This window comes from Apodemus sylvaticus, chromosome 2 (genome assembly GCF_947179515.1).
Source record: "Apodemus sylvaticus chromosome 2, mApoSyl1.1, whole genome shotgun sequence".
Classification (NCBI taxonomy): Eukaryota; Metazoa; Chordata; class Mammalia; order Rodentia; family Muridae; genus Apodemus; species Apodemus sylvaticus.
In genome coordinates, this window is record NC_067473.1 from 58,705,983 (window position 1) to 58,727,027 (window position 21,045).

The 21,045-nt window shown below is 43.7% G+C and overlaps 1 protein-coding gene across 3 annotated transcripts in view; it reads left to right on the forward strand.

The window, feature by feature from the left end:
* The first annotated feature begins 3,637 nt into the window (after positions 1-3,637).
* Cald1 (caldesmon 1) overlaps positions 3,638-21,045 on the forward strand; it is a 176,643-nt gene continuing 159,235 nt past the window's right edge. Inside the window, exon 1 of one of the 3 annotated variants that reach the window (XM_052173418.1) lies at positions 3,638-3,760. The gene's annotated coding sequence lies outside the window, so the exon portion shown is untranslated. Of the gene's footprint in view, positions 3,761-3,811; positions 3,961-21,045 lie in introns of those variants that run through there. The other 2 variants (XM_052173421.1, XM_052173417.1) reach the window with 2 other exon arrangements.

Sequence of the window (21,045 nt, forward strand, 5' to 3'; positions counted from 1 at the left end):
ACTATGAGTGGTCTCATCCCTAGGCAGAAGGTGGGCCTGGAATGCATAAGCAGGGTTTATACAAGCAAACAGGTAAGCAGAATTCCACTTTGGTCTTGGTTTCAATTCCTGTCATCAAGTTCCTGTTCTTTCCAGCTCTGGCTTCCCTGTGTGATGTCCTGTAAACTTTAAACTAAATAATCCCTCTCTTCCCTGGTTTTGCTCAACGTTTTATCAAGGCAACAGAATGCAGACTAGAATGATCTTCCATTCTACACAGACTAGAATTCTCTTCCATTTTCTACACAAATAATGTTATCATATCAAATGGAGACATTTCCTTTTTTTAAACTACCCTAATGGCTCATTCTCCCCTTTCATAAAAGGGACAGTGGCGATTCTTGCCTTTTTAGTAGTAGTAATGGAGTCACTTTTAGCATGTCCCCATGAAACATGACATGCTCTCTATATTACTGCTAGATGTCTCTCAGGTGTTCGTAAACATTTTATTCTCAGTTTTCTTAGAATGTTTTTTTACAAATAATTATTAATTTATTTATGTTTTCCTACAAATAAATATTAATTACCAAATGTTATCCTTTATCTTAGATTATTTTTCTTTTTTAAACATTTCAGATTTTGGACTCTCTGTGCATTCACTGTCTTTTACCCCATTGGATGAAATTTGGTAATTTTTCAACTTTAACTTCATAAGTGCAGTTAGTTGCTCTGAGCTCCCACTCTGTCGTTTGGAGGGTATGTCTCTGTGTGTACTTTGTGTGTATACTTCATGATCTAATTTCTATGACAAGACTCAAATTTTATAAGCTTGGGAGTCTGGAAAGATTTTATTTGACTAAAAGAATGTGGGAAGGAGTATTCCGCCTTAAAAAATCTTGCCTATTCAATAAAGTAGATTTCTTAAAAAATTAAAATGCTGTCTATTTTTTATGAACTAAAGGAAGTGGTTTCCTGTTTTGAATGAAAAAGAAAACATAGCCTGCTTTTACTTTTCAAAGTCAAGCCACATCAAAATATAGTCGTGTCTGCTGATCAATATGACAGCAAGCTCTAGGGACCAAATAAGAAAAAAATATACAAGGGGTCATGGAAATGTATCTAAAAGTCTCTTTACATCCATTATGGTTGACTAAGTCCTGTGATAGACAAGCTGTTCTTTATCTGGGATGATGCTATTGGGAAATATACTCCACAGGAATGTCCTATATAAATCGTGTGTGTGTGTGTGTGTGTGTGTGTGTGTGTGCATGCCTTTATACACACACACACACACACACACACACACACACACACACGTGTATAAATTGGGAAAAGTAAATACGGTGGAAGTGAAATTCCCATAGCAGAGATTGGGCAATATGTAAACATGTTTTTTTCATCAGTTTTTCTTTTAGCATTTTTGTTTTCTTTTAAAGACAGATTATTTTCTCTATTTTGATGTATTTACATACAATGTATTGAGCCTACAGTTCTTCTATAGCAGTCTACTACAGATATATAAAATGGACTTCATGGTTCTCCATGTGTTAGACTCCATATATGAAATGCCTAAAATTTATCTAGAGAAGCATACTTCTTTCCCCCAAAAGGCATAACCCAAAACATTCAGCTATTTATTGTCTATAAACCACACAGTAACGCTCATCCCTTCCATGTTTCCTGTTGATAGTATTTCACACTTTCGTAGCACAACTTCTTTTTTCTCTGAAAAGCTGTTTTGTTTTTTTTTGTTTTTGTTTTTGTTTTTTTTTTTTTTTTAATAAAGACAACAAAGCCTAATCCTTATCGACTATGGAACATCCCCTGCTGCCGGTCATCCAAGGGGCATTCCAGGCCTAAGTGGAGAGTATTCCTTGGGCTGCCTTCCACACCAGCTGTGGATAATAGCACTTCCACACAGCACCCTCTAATCCAGCCTTGAGTTCACGCACCCAGAAAACTCCCTGGGCAGAGGTCGTATTGATATGATTGAGATGTTTGAAGAAACTCACATCTATCTGCTTTTGTCTTCAAGTTCAGTCTTTTCGCCAGTCTAAGAAGTATTACTCTGTCTTTCAACCTGTCCAGCCAGATACAGGATTTCCCCAGCTGCCGAACTGGCTATGATCCAAAAAGTGTATTCTCAAATCATTTATCTGGGATCAGAAAAAGGTTTCCCAAAAGAACAATCTTGAAAATGGCCACATTCATGGATGCCTGGTTGAGCTACAGTGAACTCGAAATGCAACATTAACAGCGTGGTTCCCACCAATGAGTTATTTATCTTGTACATCTGGGGAAGGGCGTTCTGAGTTCCGATGCAGGATGCTTTTAAGTGTGACTCTCCCTGGACCCTGTAGTCTTTGCTGTAACTTTTTGGAGAGCTGTTTAATAGAAGAAAGCAAGATGAGGAGAGGAGGTAAGTCACCTCCCTAAGAAGTATAGGGGATCTGTGTAGATATTTCTGAGTGCCTGGTTAATAACTGGGGGCTGGAGAAGAAACTCACCCATATGGACCAACTGCCTCCCAAGCATTCTCAAGGACGCACAAAGGGCAGGGGCTGTTTCCTGAATAGAGTTTCTATTTCAGATCTTCATAAATACAGAAAGGCTCTTTCTGTAAGACTGTATATGTTGATTGAGCTTCTGAACTTGTAATTAGCCAGGGAAAATATTTAAACCTTCTTGGTCAGTGATGAGACATTATCAGTAATGAAACATGGATTTTTGGGCTAAGCCCCAGGCCTGACAAACAGTAAGTATTCTGATTTTTTTTTTTTTTAAGCTAAGTACCGACTGAATGAATTCCAAAGAATACAAGACCACAATTGGATGCATGTGTGGGCCAGTGACCTGCATTGTAACTCAGAGTCTTTCAGGTCTTACTCTCCCCCTAGTGCAGGCTTTCTAGAATATTCTAGGATATCTGTGTCACCTGTGAGGGCATATGTGTCTGTCTACACCTGCCCCGAAGCTATCGATACGGGGTCTCTCCATGTCCTTCTCTGCACATTCATTTTTGCTCATTTCTAGTACAATCTCCCCATTGCCAAGACAGAGGAGAGAAAGGAAGATGGGTGTTGGTGGGGAAAGCCAATAAAGTTCTCTAAAGCTTAGGACCCCGTCTGCTAGCTTCTGGCTTCACTTTTTTTTTCCTGGCCAACATTATGTATTAAAAAGACCGATACATTTTATTTATAGTTTTGTCAGTTGTTTTCATAACACACACAGACATATTCTAGGCTAGAACTTAGCCTGTTGCAGCAGACCTACTTCTTATTCACTCCAGGTTTTTAACTCATGTTAATGACTTCAATTTATTTCGTAATGAAACTGCTTTGAAAAGAAATACACTATTTCTTCCATTAAAATGTCTCCTCCCACCCCCAGCCTCACCCCCATAAGCATGTCTAACTGTCCACTTACTGTTTCGTGGACTGTGCTTTGTTTTTAAAGCTCTATTTGTGTGCTACAAGACAGCCTCTTTCTCCAAGATTAACGTTTCTTATGATTGTTCCTGACAATGGATCTGCTTCCAGGAGGCCCTGCTTAGGATAACCAAAAAAGGGCATGGAGCCGGCTGGTTTTGGCACCCTGCTCACAGTTTCGAGCTTTTTAGGACTTGGTTTTTCTGATGAGTGATATCCTGAGCATGCCTAGGGAATGACAGGCATCTGCACGGGCAGACAGCATCACCTTGGCCAGGGTGTCGTCATTGGCTGCCTATTAGAAAAGCTACAGGACAATGCATACCACCGCCTGCTGACTGTAAACATAGGGGGTATGTGTTCACTTAGCATGGACTTCTGGGAGGGGCCAAGGAAGGGCGGTCTGCAGTTTTATTGAATAGAGCAGTGTGCATTGGGCTCCTGCCTGCCTGCCTGCCTGCCTGCTTGCTCTCTTGCTGGCTTGCTTAAAGGAATCCTTGCTTTCAGACAGCAGGATAGACGTCCCTGTTGGGAAGAAGCTGCTGCCCTAGAGGTAAGACACAAACGTCTTTCTTTCTCCGCCTTCCTTAGGGGAAGCAAGGGCTGCTCTACAGGTTTCAGGCAACATTCCTAGCTCAGGTCACTGGATATGCAAAATCTTTCGAGGCAGGCAATAGACCATGTAAATTCCCAAAGCCAGCCGGGACTTCCTGACCTGTTCCCAGAAGGTCAGCGTGATGAAACTTCAAGTTTTGTTTCTAGAGATGGTACAAAGGGAAAGAGCTCATGGTGACAGGATCAGGGAGCCCCGGTGCCTTTGCCTGGGATGCGCTTTTGTTTCCAAGGGGAATGTGGACTGTACCTGGAATCCTCAGACCAGCGGGACTCTGCTGATTTGTCCCTTTAGCAGTTACTTCCCCATCTTCTGTCAGCAGACATTTGAAGAGGATTCGGGTTTTAATTAAAAAATACGTTGTTAAGACAAAGAATGTTTTGTTTTGTTGTGGTTTTTTTTTTGTTTGTTTTAAGCTAATTTTAAGCTAAGTAATGGGTTCCTCTTACTCTGCTACCAGGATTTTAGAAGTGGGTTTTCAGAGATGTAAAGACATAAGGCCAGAGTTCCCCCACTAGCAGCAATTCAGCTAGTGCCACTCATCCGCTGTTTGCTGAAACACAAGATGCCTACCGCGTCTGTTTTCTATAAAGTGGAGCCGCAAGAGGATGTGTGCGTGAGTGGGTGTGTATGTAGAAATCATGGTCAACTGCCTAGCAAAATATTTCTTGAGAAATCTTCATTTCTGTTGGAAAGTATGCCCCCTCCCCACCCCGAGGGTCTGAAAAGAAAAGATAGGAGCCAGAGGAATGTTCCAGACAGGAAGGAAAGGAGCTTTTATTTCCAGACAGACGTATTTGGGCATCTCAAACAGTAGTGCAAGTTGATAGTAGTCTGTAATTCCTTTTAGAAAGAGCCGGTTGTAAAGGGCGGGGGAGTTTCAGTGCTGTGGCAATACATGGTCAGAAAAGTAGAGACCAAAGTTCTTGGTATTCCCAGATCCCTGCTGCTAACGAGGCTCTGTACATGGAATTGTAAATGGAAGCAGCACAGTCCCTTGGTGCTAGGCAAAACCAGACATGTGTGGCTAGAACTTCCTGAAGACAAGGTGCCCCGCAGGAGAGTCAGTCTGACCATTTAAAAAAAAAATGCTCATAGTAAGGTGCAGCGTTTCCAGATGAATGCTTCCATCCATGTTTGCTGAAGACTGTGATGCCTTGCGGTTGGGACTTCCTAAGCAGTCCTTGTGTTTAGAAGTCTGGGGATCATTTCTTGAGAAGTGACACATGAGAACAGACTGCCCTGTGAGTTTCTTTCCCTGGAACAGCTCTGAGTAAGTATGAGGGAAAGGCTGCAGGCAATCACTCGCTCTGCTAGACTACTGTCCTTCCTCAGAAGACATCAAGTCCCAAGCTTTGTACCGGGGATGGGGGGTGTTAATGCCAATAAAAACATGGAGAGTGATTTCTTTCTCAAGTATTCTCTAAGCCGTGTAGGAAATGCAGTTTGGAAGAAAATCTATAATCTTGGATTTGAGGATAAATTCCATGTTGAAACCAACATCCTAGAGTGGCTGAGAGTTCATTTTCTCTATGGCCAGTTTCCCCCATCCCCCTCATCCTCCCCACCCATAATCGCTACAAAAACACATTTTCTGAAATAACACCGTATGTGTTCTCTGCACACAGAGTGAGGGATTTCAGCTCATGGTGGATGTCAGGCTGTTCTTGATGCCCCTTCCTTCTGGTGAAGAACAAGCCAGGAGAGGCCCCCTAATAGGGAGGGAACTAGAGCTCAGTGACACCACAGCCTGGGACCTCTCATTCTATTAAAATCATTTAATGAAAAACATAAAGGCAAAATTTTTTTCTGGGTGAAAAAACTTTCAGAAAAGAATAGATCTTAGAACACGTGAGGGATGTATGTTCTTAACTAGTGTATGGGTTAAGTGTGGGGTTGTCGCCATGTTTGAAAGTCAGTAGAATGTGCAGTTTAAAGCATCCAAATCAAAGAGTGCATTAGGTATGCGATTTTTTTTACAAGAGAGAGAGAGCGAGAGAGAGCGAGCGAGCGAGAGAGAGAGAGAGAGTGTGCAGGGGGGGAGATACAGGGTCTGATTTCATATCCAAGGGCGTAAAGGAGACACCTGACTGGATCTCCTGATTAGGGCTGCTCCCTGTTCTCCTTGGTTCCTCACTAGTCCCAAATCTTGTCTGTTCTCTGCAGGTAGAATAGGCTGGTTTAGAGGTGTGCCATAGACTGTTCCAGAATCTAGCTTGGGTATAAGCCTTTTCTTGAAAACTCACACAGCCGTGTCCATGCGTCATTCATGGTAGCATGATTACTGGGTAGTCATTCTTCAGTGAGACAAGAAGTGACTTAGAGATGAACGTGAGAAGGGTTTCGCTGGCGCTCCATCCATCTGCCTGGTGTCTGTCACATGGCTTGGAAATGCGGTGGGGTGAGGCCATGGTTGGGGGAGGGGGAGGGGCGAAATGCTGACAAAGCAGAATGCAAATGATATGGTTGGCCTGGGGAGGAGGTTAGGGAGATGCTGCCAAAAGGATCTTCAAACTAAGGAGGCACTTTCTGGGTAAATCCCTCAGAGGCCCCAAATAACACCATTAGCTTCTTAACAGGAAGTCTTTCTTCATCTGTCACACCGGCCTAGATGCTCAGAGGCTGGGGGAGCTGCACATTTAAAGTGTTGCTTTTAGTTAAGGCTTAGCTCAGGAGCTCCAAGGTGAGAGCTTGATTCTAGTTTTGGTTCCTTTGCTAAAATAACCCTGAACTGTAAGAATGCTCTCGACTCGTTGGCTTCCTCTGGCATGGCTACCAGTATGCCTCTCTTCCATCCCATAGTGGTTAAGATATTCAAACGAGATAACAGGTTTTGTGTCCTCTCCCAACAAGCCCATAGAGTCCAAACTGCTTTCAGTTTGAATCTTATGGCTGTTATGTTAACTCTGGGTGGTAACCATCATTTCTTGTCTTCCCCGAAGATCTCTCCTCCTTCCTTCTATTTAAGAAATCTTACATAGTACTTTCTAGAACCTTGATCCTAGAACCTTAAGAAACTGGTCTGTCCCAAGGTTATCTGAAATTTGGCTTTGTAGATCAGAGACCAGGGCGGAGACAGATAGCAGAAGGCAGAACGGGGTAGGCTATCAGGGGTGCAGAGCGGTGTCCAGGAACCAGGGAAGATGAGGAGGCAGGTGGACAGACCAACGGCAAAGTGCTGACAACAGACAGGCCTTAGTAAATGAGGTGGCTTCTAAGCCTCCAGCCAAAAGGATGGAATTAATCCCAGCTTGTCAGGCCTGGGCCTCGTAGGCAGGATGAGGTAACCGGCTGCACCTGGCTGGGGTTTCTGCCCTTATTGAGACCAGATTTCTCCAGGAGCCATGCCTCTCACCTATGCTGGCCTCATTGTTTAGTATTCTCCACTTTAACTGAAGCCCGGTGACACCCTAGCATCCTTGTGCCTCAGATGTTCAACTTAGGTGTTCGGCTACCCCCACCCCCACCCATGGTCTCCCAAGCAGACACAGAGCTTTCTTATATTTCCTGAGTTGGAAGTCAACAGGAGCTCAACGCTAGGATGAGAACCAGATGACACTGAGTGTCAAGGAGATAGGGCACAGCCAATTGTCTTCTCCCTGGCAGCCAAGAGAGAGAGAGAGAGAGAGAGAGAGAAGTTTTAGGTAACTTCAGATAGCATTTCACGCTAGCTAATCTCATCTGCTTAGAAGCTCACAAGCCTCCTGCCTCAGCTTCCCGAATGAGTACTGGGGTTACAGAGGTGGGCCTCCGTACCCAGCTCAGGAGTGTCTTCCTTGTTTCTCAGATCTGGTGAGGGAAAAAACGGGTACGATCATACAGATATGTAGAAGTATGCCTCCGTTCCAAGGAAAAGGAGAGCCATACCCAGGGAAGAAGTTTCCAATAGGAAGTTTGTCAGCGTTAGAAAAAGTCAGAAATGGCTGCTCGCAAGTAGATTCCAAGAGAATACCGAGCGATTCACGAAAGGATGGCCAAGCAGCTGTGAGGGGCGGTGGGGCTTGTGAGCTGGCTGTTCTTCACAAGTGCTCATCTTCATGCGTGGTTTTGCTGCTTTGATTTTTTCACACATATGCTGCCATGATGAGGGTAGCTTGATACTGTTTACCTCTTGTCTCCTGAGGGTTCTGGCACCGCTCTGTGAGTATACGGATGAAAGCACTTGACCACCAGGAAATCATTTCACTTAGAGAGGAACAGATTAAGCAAGAGTACATAATTAGTTCCTTTTAAGCCCACACAGGACATTCTCTCTTGTCTCCCAAGACATTTTGCCGAGGAATTAGACTCCCACCTATGGGCCAATGATAGGGCACCTACAGATAGGATCAAGGTGAAGGGACAGTAGGGACAAGGGCTGGTTGTCAGAGGGAATCCGGAGGGCCAGTCTCAGCTAGAAAGGTTAGAGAATTCAAAGTGTGGTCATGACTTCCAGCCAGCTGAGTGTAAGCAAAAAAGGAGAAAATGGTGAACGAAAAGACCTGAGCAAGCTGGGCGGTGGTGGCGCACGCCTGTAATCCCAGCACCTGGGAGGCAGAGGCAGGCAGATTTCTGAGTTCGAGGCCAGCCTGGTCTACAGAGTGAGTTCCAGGACAGCCAGGGCTATACAGAGAAACCCTGTCTCGGAAAAAAAACCAAGAGAGAGAGAGAGAGAGAGAGAGAGAGAGAGAGAGAGAGAGAGAGCTGAGCAAACTTTCCCAAACTGGATTCTCCCTCAACAAGGCAGTGCAGTGAAGCGTGGGAGAAGACTTGACTCAGAATAGGGACCAGTGGGCCCTTGTATCACTAAGAGTCAGTGGTTCAAGGAGAAGGGCAGGGTTATAAAATAAAGGGCTCCAAGATCTAGAAGCCAAGCAGGGTTCGGTTCCACAGAGGATGGGGTTAAAATCCAGATGGGTCAAGGACCCCAGCAGGGAACTGTGGCTCTCAACTCTGTTCTGATTCACATAAACTCGGCTACTCTAGGCAGCTGTTCTACCACCTGGAAAATTCCTTTCATGCTTCAGGTCAAAGTAGGGAAAAAGACATTTGATTGGCTTAGGTCCCTTAGCAAAGCAGATGGTCAAAGGCTCTGGCGTATCTCTGTGTATTACTCAATGAGTCTGGCGGCTGTCTACTCCTATGCAAGGATTATCCTTGAGTTAAGGAAAGCTAGGGAGGCTTAATCTAGGTTGAAGAGAAAGTTGGGTGAAGAGGCAAACAGCTGGGATGACCAACAGCTCTCAATGGCTATCACTTGAATTTTTCATGCGAATGAGTTTATGGATAGGCAAAAAAAAAAAAAAAAAGTCTCAAGTGGGGCTCACATGGTTCTTAAAGACCACCTTTATATGGCATGGTAAACCAACCTCAAGAAAGGTCAACTTGAAGTTGACACCACTAGTCAATGAGAAGTCAAATATCATCCTTTTTAGAAAAACCCTAGAGAAAAATACCATGAGATTTGTTGTTGGCAAAAAGCTTTGTGTGTTTGTATAAACCATTGCTTCACTATGGCCCCTCCCCTGAATAAGGGCAATCTTTCCAAGTCAGTAAATTAACAACTGAACAACTTTAATAAAGAAAAATTAGGGGGTCTAGGGAGATGCCTCCATTGACATAAATGCTTGCTGTGCAAGCGTGAGGACTTGAGGTTAAATTCCCAGCATAACCTGGAACCTGCAATCCAAGCACCATGGAAGGCAGGGGCTGGGGAAGTCTCTGGGGTTTACTGACTGCCATTGTAGCTACAGATTCAGTGAAACACCTGTCTCAAAGAGATAAAGCAATGATAGAGAACACCTGACACGTCCCTTTGGTCTTTGCAGGGGCACACATGTGCATGTGCTACCACCACACACCTGCACACATACTACACACAAACATATAACATGAAACCTCATTTATCTCACAGTAAATCACAGTTCTTTAGTGAACCAAAAACATGATGCTGACACATTCATAACCAATGGAATTTGTGATCTAAGTGATATTTACCTCTCTGCCTCTCATTCACTGAATGTTCCCATGATCAAGAAGGGGAACGGATACCCCATATTCCCTCAGTTCCAACCACATTGCTCTATTCTGGGCCCCTCTTCAAATAAACACTGACAAATATGCACTCAGGAATGAGTGTCAATGGCCAGGCCAGGAGAACCAAACAAACAAGGACTGGATAGACTGTCTGTAGGTGGGTATGGACAAGGAAACGGAGCTGCATACACGTATGCATTCTAGCATTTGGAATATCTTTATACAGGGATGAGAGGAAGCACCTATCTAAAGAGAGTAAAAGTTCATGGAATTTTTAAGATGCCAGGACTCTGGGAAATTATTTAGCTAAGGGAGTACATACTTGGTCTACCCAATTGTTATGATGATTTCCTATACTGTGGCCAAGTCCACATAGGTGGAAAATATTACCTTTGACAAAGATCACAGAAAGAGTCTTGGTTACTGAAAACTCATACTTGGCACATCATCAATACAATCTATATGTTCCCAACCCCCAGACCTGATCACTGGGAGGCCACAAGTTGTTGCAAAGAGATACACATATCTATATACAATCAGGAAGTGATTTTTGGCAAACTGAGTAAGTGGGTATCTCTCCCCAGAACATTTTTGTGCTGCCATTTCTCTAATTATAGAGCTACATTATGATGATGAGAAACTAAATTATTAAGGAGTAATTGAATTTATAGTCACTTCTACATTTATTTATTTATTTATTTATTATTTATCTTATTTTCTCAATCCCTGTAACATGTATTATTTACTATTGTGCATAGGAAAGAACATCAAGAAATTTGAGCATCTTAAGAAAAAAAGAAAACAAAGGAACTGGGCTTGTGGATGTAGTTCAGTGTTATGTCACTTGCCTAGAATGCATAAGGCCTTGAGTTTGATCCCTAGCACAGAAAGATAAATACTTACCAGTAATCCACCTTTCATTTTCTAGATAAGAGACAAAAGTCTTGGTATTCACAGTGACTAAAATTTTATATGTATTGTTAGGTGCCTTTGAATGAGATTTACCTGTTGTGTTAGTTACAAGATGCAGAAAGCAGGCAACAACAGTCTGTTAGTAGATGTTCAGTAGCGTGACATGTAGCAGATTCCCAGTAAATATTTGTTGAGTGAAGAAGAACTCATGAATTGACCAAGGACATGTCCTGTGTTAGTGGCAGAGATAATTCTGGACCACACAGCTTTGAAGTTCCAAGCACTTCTGGACAGGAGAAGATGATCCACTTCTGAGCGTCACATGTTCCACCCACCTGCATCCATGTTCTTGGGCAGCGTCACAACCGCAATCCATGTCAGAGCCTTCTGACCCAGCCCTGGGCTTCCAATTCAGTAGGCCTTGCTGGAGTGGGGTCCAGGCATCTGCAGTTTGTAAAAGTTCCTTCCAGGCTCTGATGAAACATCCTGCCTCAGAAATAATTCTGGTCACTGGTGTTTACAGTCATTTATGGCACATGATGAAGTTCATTATTCCTCAGAAACCTATTTGCGTTTAGATGATTCCCCCCTGCTAGAAGTTACAGCTGTGTATCCCAAACACCCCGTTTCATCAAGCCTCTTTGGAACTGCGCTGAAGTATTTATCTGAAACTCTTCCATCTTCCTCTATTCCCCCTCCCCTTGGCTAAGCACAAAACTATCACTCCCATAAGGTCGAGCTTGCTGATGAGATTTCCAGTGTTTGCTTTTGTAAAGTTTGCACTGGAAATGTGGGAAGAATAAAATTTCTCATGGTGTTTCCATGTCTTCATTCCAGCCACTGTTACTAAGTGGAATTTAGGCCTTAGTGTGGGGGAGGGGCGACTCTGAGAATTTTTCTCTTTATAAGTATTTATGTCTTTGAGCAACTTTAAAGATCAGTTACTTCAGCTAGTTCCCTTAGCAGAAAAAGATAAAAGTATATTCTCTCTCTCTCTCTCTCTCTCTCTCTCTCTGTGTGTGTGTGTATGTGTGTGTGTCTGTCTGTCTGTCTGTCTGTCTATCCTCATGTCTTTCTTTCCTTTTTTGTGGTAGGATAACAAACCTGAATGAGAAGCATCCCATACTCCGCCCCCAATTCCTCCATAGCTGGACCCTGCACAGTCCCTGACCTGGATGCTCTTCCAGGAGGCCCCTTTGGGAGCATTTGGGCAACAAGGGACAAGTTTGTTTTCGCAGGGCAGAAAGTTCACCTCAAGGCTCTTCTGGCTTTCAGTGGCTCAGAGTAGAAAGAATGCACCGCATTCTGAGCACGGAACACACATACAACATTCACTAACGATTTCACAGCTTAATTTCTCATGTGATTGGCCTGGTCCAGAAAGAATGCCAGGACTGCGCAGGTGAGGTGGAACAGTGGGTAGACACTTCCCTCCAAGCCTGAAATCCTGAGTTTAATTCCCAGGATCCACATGGTGGCTCAAACCAGCTCAGCAAAATTGTCCTCCGAACTCCACAAATGTGCCTTGGAGCGTGCCCCTTCCCCACACAAAGAAATTTTTAAAAATGAATTGAAAAAATGAAAAAAAAAAACAGATGACTGGGATAGGTTTCTGGTTTTGCATGAGAAGTATTTATTTGCTTTACAAGAGCAGGTGCTTCCGGTGTGCGCATGGGGCGGAGCTTGGAGGAGGGAAGCTGAAAAGGATTGGCCTCCCCTGTTGTACCCCAGTATCCCCTGTCTCTGTCACTGTCCTCTCTTTCCAAGTTCAGAGTAGCTCTCCAAATGGGAAAGTTAAACTTTCAAGAATTTGGAGAGCTAGTTATAAAATATGACCTGTATTTTAAAGTTGACCATATAAGCTCATCATTCTGTATATAATACTAAAATATTATATTAAAAATATAAAAATCTATTCCTTCCTAATTAGCTCACTATATTCTGCTATTATCTGACCTCAAGAGATAAGTTATATCTACTGAGTCTATCCAATGAAAACACATGCGATGTTAGAAGTACTAACTCCAAACTACATTGAACATGATTGATACCAGACTACACATTATTGGTCATCTACTGTGATTGCCCGTGGGGGCTCTCTGCAGGCATGTGACTCCTTTCTAACCCCTGACCTTTGCCACAAACTTTCCCATATTGCTTCTCCTTGACCTTCATGTAGATGGAAGGAACAGGGTCGATTTCTTTAATGTTTGGGCTTTCCAGGAAGGAAGACAAAGACCAGTAGATACAAGTTCTAGGACATCCTCATTCAGATTGGAAAGTGCACATTCTAACTGGGACTGTCTCTGAAGCATGAAACTCCCTGCTCTGCAGAAGACAGCCTCCACTATCATCTTTACCAGAATGGTTACCTTTACCCTTATAAATGGGCCTGGAGCCACCTTATATAGTCTAAGAATTTGTTATATAATATGGTTAAAGGTTTTATTGTCCCTAAAGCTATGTTTTTTTATAGACAGATAGATTTTTTTTTCGATGTTTAGACCTGAAATGGGAAATGGAAAGAAAAGGAGAAAGGGGAGGGAGGAGGAAGATGAGAGGCTAGGATGGAGAGAGAGAGAGGGAGGGAGGGAGGGAGAGAGGGGAAGAGAGAGAGAGAGAGAGAGGGAGGAAGAGAGAGAGGGAGGGAGGGAGGGAGGGAAGGAGAGGGAAAGAGAAGGAGAGGGAGGGAGAGGGGGAGAGAGAGACAGAGAGAGGGGAGAGAGAGGAGGGGAGGGAGAGAAAGAGGGATTAAGGGAGGGAGAGAGAGACAGAGAGAGAGGGGGAAGGAGGGAGGGAAGGAGGGAGAGAGAGAGAGAGAGAGAGAGAGAGAGAGAGAGAGAGAGAGAGAGAGAGAGAGAGAGATTCGTCCATTACCCTCCTGGCTCGCTGTAAGTCAGAGCTTTTTCAGCAGAGGCCATCTGAGAGCAGCAATGTAAATTAAATAGCTGGCCCCAAGTGACATAAATGGCGAGTGGCAGAGCAGGAATCAATGCCACTCCCTGATTCCAACCCTACGGCTGTCTGCTCTGTCTTCCTGGGAAAGCGATGGAAGCCAGAGCGGTCATTAGAGCTTGTCATTGAGCCGTACTGCAGCTCAGCTAGACAGACAAGCGCACTGTCACTCCGTGCCATATAAGGAAGCAGAACTAACCGCCATTCCTAACACTACTGACTCGGGCAGTCGCTCTGCTTAGAGGCAGGCGGCAGGAGAATCTGGCCTGCAGCAACTGGGAAGTCACAAAAAGTGGGCTGCAGAAATGAGTTTGAATGTTCTCTCCTTGGAAGCCCAATGAGGTCAGCAAATGGGTTCCCTGCTAGTCCCAGGGGAAAGAAACGTCCAGAATTAGGTACTGGAGGATTCAGTGACTTGGACAAACATTGTAGCTGTTTTGGTGATTGTAGCTGTTTCTTGATTCCTTTGTGTCAAATTTAGATGTTTTCAAAAGACAGAGCCGACTGTGTGAGACCCGGATGAATTGCTGAGGGCTCTGCCTCTGCCCGGCTAAAATTGGGGGTTCCCTTGCCTTGCTAGCCACCCCCCAACTCAGCATGTTTGTGCGATTGCTCTTCAACTTTACAATCAATCACAGTCAGAACTTAAGAATGCAAGTCTAGTAGCCAATTTCATTGGAGAAACTGAGGCACAAAGGATTAAAATTATCTGTTCAAGATCAGCCAGTCTAATCTTGCAGCAAAGAATGCTCGCTTTTCCAGATAATTCTAAGACAACACATAGTCTCCTCAGAGAAAGTTGGGGGGGGGGGGCGGATTAAACAGTCCCTTCAACTTCTCCTAACAAGCATCTTTGCATTACAAACAGAAGCCAATTTTGTTGCAGTTCTAGGTTAGAAGGCCAAGGCCAGGCCATCCCCAAGGTTGGCTCCTTCTATGATTGAGAGGAAGGTTGTGCCCTGTTCCCTCACCACTAGGTAGTCCTGTCTGTGGTCCTGTGGCATTTTCTCTGTATGCACCTGCATCTCCATCCCCTTTCTTAGAAAGCTTACTGTATTGGAGCCCATGCTTTTGGCCTCTCTTTAACTTGATAGTCTCTGTAAAGACCCAAAAGTTTGAGGTGAAGGGGTTAGAGCCCCCAACAGATGAATTAAACCCAGAGTATGTCCCAACTCAAAATCGGGGTACAAACCCATGTGTCATGTGCTCTGTAAGTCCAGTTGTAGAAGACCCTACGGCTGACTGGATTCTGTCTTCCCTCTAGGTCTGGGGCACAGCTTTGCTAGAAGTCGCTTGACCTTTTGAACTCGCCCTGGGTATTTACTTTCAGCCTTTCATAATATGAAATTCTGATCTGGTGAAAAGTCAAAAAAGGTCTCTGAAATGACGCACTGAGGCACAGCTTCTCTCGCTGTGGCCTATCTGTGGAAGGCTGGGAAACCACAGCACAGACAGTCTGGTATGCGGCCATCAGGGTGGGGGAGGGGCTTGTGGGAAGGCTCAGCCAGGGCCGGGTCTGTGAGAGAGCGGTACCCTACCCTGGAGCAGCCTTGGAGACAGCCACCACGGGGGCTGTGTGGTCGTCTGCAAGGGCTAGAAGGAGCCGATGGCCATTTTCAGTCAAATTTACAAAGGCTGATCTCTGCCAGTAACCGTGTCAATACAGGGGAAAATATTAGGAGCCTACACATATTTGTGTTATGAATCATTTTGAGTCTTCTTTCTCCTGTCTCTTCTCTGTTCAAGCTTAAAGGGTAAATGCTTGCACGCTCTGCCTTCAGTGGCCCTCTTCGCCTTATCTGCATTTGCTCATAGCCTGTGTCTCCTTTTCCGGTTTGTTTCCTGTAGCATTGTGGCCCTCTTCCCCTTCCTTCTCCGTGTGTGTCCCAGTTTCGATCCTTTCCATCAGTCCTCTGGCTCAGACCAGCACTATGGAGGAGGAGGTGACTGTGCCAGTTATCGCCCAAACTGGGGGACAGGAAGAGCTATTAATAGCTTCCCTAGAATAGGAGTCACAGGCTGGGAGCGCCCAGGCACACTGGGAGGGAGGGTCATCCTCTTTGGAGTTTAGGTTTTCTCCTCTCTAAACCCCTCTTCTCTGCTCTTGAAGACTTACTGTTTCTGTGCCTTTCTTTAAAAATACTTCTATTCCAGAACCTGCTCATTGAGTCCCCACTCCCTGGTCTTCCTCTTTGCACCCTTCACTGGCTCACACACCCTGCTGTGTGGAGCAACCTTTTGTTTTTGTTTGTGTAATGTCCTTTTGTCTTGGCTTTCTTTCTTTCTTTCTTTCTTTCTTTCTTTCTTTCTTTCTTTCTTTCTTTCTTTCTTTCTTTCTTTCTTTCTTTCTTTCTTCCTTCCTTCCTTCCTTCCTTCCTTCCTTCCTTCCTTTCTTTCTTTCTCTCTTTCTTTCTTTAGCTTTTAAGTCAAAGTTACAGCTGTGCATACCACTTCAGAGTGGATCACCGATGTTACAAGTTGCTTAGGATCTCCCATGAGCCGCAGCTGGTCTGTACACTTCTCAGCACCTCTCTCTCTACTTGGGTTAGAGCAGTCCCTGCACTGCAAAGGTACCTATAGCTGTGGTGTACAGTTATTATGAATATGTATCTTGGCTCTCATATGTACACTTTCTGTATGTGTACATATGTGTATATAGAGTTGAAAATGATAGTGATATATGCCCTAAAAATAAAAATTAAATTATAGTCAAAGCTAACTGTATTATCTTCATTAAAGCTTGGTGGTCGGCATTGACTATACTTTTAAAATTGTGTATGCAATAACTGCTGTAGATTTAACATAGGTAGAAATAAATTTTTAAGGCAAAAATATAGAATAAACATTTCCTCAAGTCTCTAAGTGTGTGTGTGTCTGTGTGTGTGTCTGTGCGTGTGCGTGTGTGTCTGTCAAGTAGCAGTTTACTAACTAAGCCATCTGCCTAGCTCTTCAAATGGGATTCCACGTGTAATCAGCCAGGTGCAATTTCTAGGTCATTCTGAAAAATCATTTCAGTGGTCAAGATAGCTGTTAGCCCAAGGACATCCTAAGCTCCCCTGTATCTAGAAGGGGAGAAACAAGAACATGATTCCTTTGAATGACAGAAAACCAGTCAGTAGCTGTCTGCAGCACTCGATAGCCTAGACCCATGTCAGCGGCAGGGAGCAGTTCTCATCCATTATGTACTTACTTGGAGGTTTTGACCAAAAAAAGTCTTCCTCTTTCCCTTCTTTTATCACTCATCCTTAAAATTAGTGAATGAAGGAGACAGTAAGGTAAGTTAATTTAAGAAGGAAATGGGCTCTACTGAAATTGTCCCTTTCCTCCCCGACTCCTTCCCACTCCTCCCCAGTGTCCTCTCCTCCTGGTTTCTATTTCTTCTCCCATTCAGAGTATGGTCGCAAATGTCCTGTAGGATGGAAATGTCTGTCATCGGCCTGGGATCTGACGCCATAGCTAGGATCAGCTGGCCTGGAGCTGCTTGCCCATCTGTGTTTGTATAAATAGGAAGTGAGGAGTGTAGGAGTTTGGCGGCTGTTTTATTATTATTTTTTCCATTTCATTAAACGTCCATGTCTCTCCGTATTTTGGCTTTTACTCGTGCTGTTAAAAATATAGCAGTTATTCTTTCCACTGGGAGTGGTTACACCCAGATAATTCCTTTTCAAGGTGTCCCTGGTCAAGGTCAAACTTTTGATGCCTGGATCCACATTTTGTAGTAGGTTCAGGTTCCAGGTAGTGGCCTCTTGGGTAAGGACCCTCCTCCTCACCACATCAGTGTGACTCCAGTGGCCTCTCTGTGCCTGACTCTGTGAACTTTCTTTAGCCTAACTCTTCCCTATAATGCCCACATAGGGAGCAAAGAGCTTTCAGGAAAAAGACTCCATGCAGTAGGGTGTCGTCAAGCTCAGACATGGTTTCCTTTCCTTCTCCCTTGTAATCTGAAGACCCCATTGGCTTGGGCAGTGGGAGTAAGTCAGATAGCATTCAGTTCAGACTGAAATTACACATCTGAGGTTTCCAACAGCCAGCCACACATGACAGCTTAATCAGACTCCTTTGTCTGGGGGGCTCCTACTCCAGGATCAGGCTTCTCTTCTTTCTACCTGTTAAAAAGGATGTAAAAGATGCAATTTGTGTTTAGTACGGAGAACTAGAAAACACGGAGGGTTACACTGTCACTACTGATACTACCTTAGATCATTTCCTCTACATACCTACCTACATTTTTTTTTTAATTTTGGCACGTGACTTGCATATGTTTACAGCCTACCATATGCTGATTCAAAGCAAGTAATTCAATGCATTCACAACATTAGGGTTCTGGTTTTACTCTTGTCTTTAACAATCAGTGGGAACAGGTGTGGGCCAGAGCAGCCGCTCAGTGGGTAAGGGGCTTGCCATGTGAAGGCGAAGATCAGAGTTCGAATCCCCAATACCCGCATAAATGCAAGGCAGCTGTGCCACGTGCCTTCTGCCAGGAATTCCAGTGCCCAGGATGGGAAGACTGGGATCCCCCAGGGCAAACTGGCCAGCCAGACTAGGAATCAGCAAGCATCAGGTTCAGTGACGGTCAGTCAAGGAAGATGTTAAGTGTCAACCACAGGCTTCTATGTGCAGTTGCATATCTGGGCATGGTCACCAGAACAATGGTGTGCTTACACACAAGGGAAAGGACACACGGATACCGTGAACACATACGTCTGTAGAAAATAAAAGCAACATTAGCAATCATCTTTGGAGAGACTCTACTGCAACAGGATAGTTAAGACAGGTTAGCATCTGATTGAAGATGTTTCCCTAACGCAGACATCAGTGCGCATCTTCCTTTGAAAGTTCTGTATTTATCCAGTGTACCCAGTGAACAACTATAAAATCTTCAGAGTCTTGTTGCATTCAGCTTTGTTACTATGTCTTCCACCTGCATTTGATGTTCTAACACATGGGATCACATATGTGAATTATTCTCACAATTGGCAATCACTGTGATTTTAATATCTTATAGCTGGATACATTCACGTTTTTAAAATACTCTAAAAGTATAGGATACAAGCATGTTGGAAAACAGTGTGTTTGGGGTTAAGCTTGCATAATCAATCATGTGGTGGGTCTTTTTTTATTCTTTAAATAAAATTTATTTTGAAATATGTTTAGGTTTGCAGTTGCAAGAATATTACAGAATTCTCATACCCTGCACGGGAATCCAGCCACTGTTAACTTTAGTATGCTATATTTATAATAATGAAATGATATTATTATAGTATTATTAATGAAACACCATACTTTATATGGGTCTTAGTTTTTTATTCAGTGTCCTTTGCTTTTCAAGACCTTTGGATCAATTTTTTATGGGAAAATTTAAATATTTGCATTGTGGAGCCATTGCGAGAACTCTAACACACAAGTGAAAAGTCTTACAAGCCAACCCCTTTCTTGAGCAGATGTTTGCTGTTTAAGTCATTTTCATGAGGAATTTCCACCTGAAATGGCCTAAGTCTCCTCTGGTCTTTGGATTCCTCTGCCTGCTCCATCCTGATTCTTTCCATAACTAAGGCTAGCCATCCCAGGGCACACATGCACACCCCTGCATCACCCTCTTCCTCTCACAATTGGAGAACAAAACATCGGCATGAAAGGTGTGCATGTGTCTCAGTCAGGGTTTAAGTTATAAACTTAGTCAAGGCTGAGTGCTGTTTATGCCTTTGATGGAGTTGGTGGCATCAGTGGGTGAGTCCCCTTCCTGTGACGTCGGCCCTCGTAGTGGCGGGGATTAAAATAAATATGTTCTCTCTTAACTCTGAAGTTGTTTGGTTCAGGGTTTCTAGCCTCCAACATAATCGCATTGTTGCGCTTTGCTTCAAGGTTGCTTCTTTAATTTTTGCTTCCACTGACAGACAGATCACTTGTGGAAGAAGAAAAAGCTAAGTGTAGTTCAGATGTTGGACACAAAAGAGCCAGCTTCAAGGGATCAGTGACCTCATTTGCAATATTTGAATCAATACGGAGTAGAGATGGAACCTAATATGTGTAGGTGACTGAATAAAGACGGATAAAGATATATTAGATGAGGAACTGTGTCCTTGTATCCACACCTTAACTTCTGGGAGGACGTGGGGGAGCAGAGATCCACACATCAGTAAGTCAAACAATATTCTTAACTAAGAAACCTTTCTTAAATCTGATAGTAACAATATCAGGATACTGAAATGACTAGTTCAGCCTTAGTAAAGCTGGTGAGAGACACCTTTCCTAAGAGGGGGATTGAGTCAAACTCTCTGAGGCCATCAGAGTCAGGGAAGGAAAAAGAGAGCTCAGGCCTGAGGTGGGAATGGTTACTGGGTCTGGCACATCTGTTTTGGTCTTTTCTGTGCCACATGTAGCTATATAGTTTACATAAAAGTATCTCCCCAGAGAATCAGAAAGAACAGATTTATGGAACCAGATGTGAGTTAGCATTTCTACAGGTGTGGTTCTACAGCTGAAAGAACATGTTGTACTGGGGATGGAGTTTCTTCTTATGTAATCAATATAAATTACCACCCGACTTTACAGAGGTTGATAAAGCAAACATGTGCCACTTGGGCTGGCCTTCTGCTATGTAAAGAGACCTTGAGTCACCTGGAGTCTGATGCAAAAAAGTGTACCATTCCATAAGTATGAAAGAAACCTAGTGAAGAATATCACAGCCATGATCAAACAAGGCTCTTCCAGCTTGCATACAGACGGGCAAGCTGGGGACTAGATGACAGTGCATGGATGTATATCTTTCTTCATTAAGAAAAACAAGAGATACCTTGGAAATATTTTTGAAGTCTCTTGATATTTAATAGGAAAGGACTGATGGTAGTAGTGGTGGTGGTGGTAATAATAATAATACCAAACCCAGACAACCACACACAAACAAACCAGAACATAAGAACAGAGGCACACCAATGATGAGAAAAGTTCTTTAGATGGAAAGAATTTGGTAGAGGAGAAGGAGGAGGAGGAGGAAGAGGAGAAGGAGGAGGAGGAGGAGGAGGAGGAGGAGGAGGAGGAGGAGGAGGAGGAGGAGGAAGAATACTCTTTGGTAAATGGCAAGGGCTTTCTACAATTACACATAAAAAAGAGAATTTTAAAATTCTGGACAAAATAAAGGTGTTG